The 689-nt window shown below is 37.4% G+C and overlaps 1 non-coding gene across 1 annotated transcript; it reads left to right on the forward strand.

The window, feature by feature from the left end:
• Positions 1-364: 364 nt before the first annotated feature.
• On the forward strand, positions 365-470 carry LOC121994754. The gene has a single exon (XR_006115798.1). It is a non-coding gene; the product is annotated as a small nucleolar RNA R71 (small nucleolar RNA).
• The last annotated feature ends 219 nt before the right edge of the window (positions 471-689 follow it).

Genomic DNA, 689 nt, shown 5'->3' on the forward strand with positions numbered 1-689 from the left:
ACATGAGTCATTTGAGTGCTCTGAACTCCCACATACTTCACAAGATGTACTAATAGCATTGACCATATTAGCACTAGTCCCTATATTTTCAAATTTCTTTGTAAGAGTGTCCAATTTTACAGACAAAAGAGTGACTGCATCTACATCAAACTTCCCTGATGCTTTAATTGTTGGGTTTACAGAAGAATAGCCACCACTTCTTTCATTTGCCCATTGATGATGATTTTGTGCTACACTGTCAATAATTTCTTCAGCTTCATCTAAACTTTTATTCATAAGTGCCCCTCCAGCAGCTGAATTAAGGAACACTTTGGTATGATAGTTGATACCATTGTAAAAAGTGTGCAACACTAACCATCTTTCCAACCCATGATGTGGGCATTGTCTGAGCATACTATTATATCTATCTCATGCTTCAAAAAGAGATTCTAAGTCAGTTTGCTTGAAGCTTGCAATTAAATTCCTCATATGAGCTGTTTTGCTTGGTGGATAGAATTTATCAAGAAACTGTTGCTCACACTGCTCCCAAGTGGTGAGGCTATTAGGGGCCAAAGAATTCAGCCATTGCTTTGCCCTATCTCTTAAGGAAAACCCAAATAATAACAATCTAACTGCTTCTGAAGGAACTCCATTCATTTTCATGGTACCACATATTTCATAAAAGACCTCTAAGTGTTGATTGGGGTCTT

Source organism: Zingiber officinale, chromosome 1B (assembly GCF_018446385.1).
Source record: "Zingiber officinale cultivar Zhangliang chromosome 1B, Zo_v1.1, whole genome shotgun sequence".
NCBI classification, from domain to species: Eukaryota; Viridiplantae; Streptophyta; class Magnoliopsida; order Zingiberales; family Zingiberaceae; genus Zingiber; species Zingiber officinale.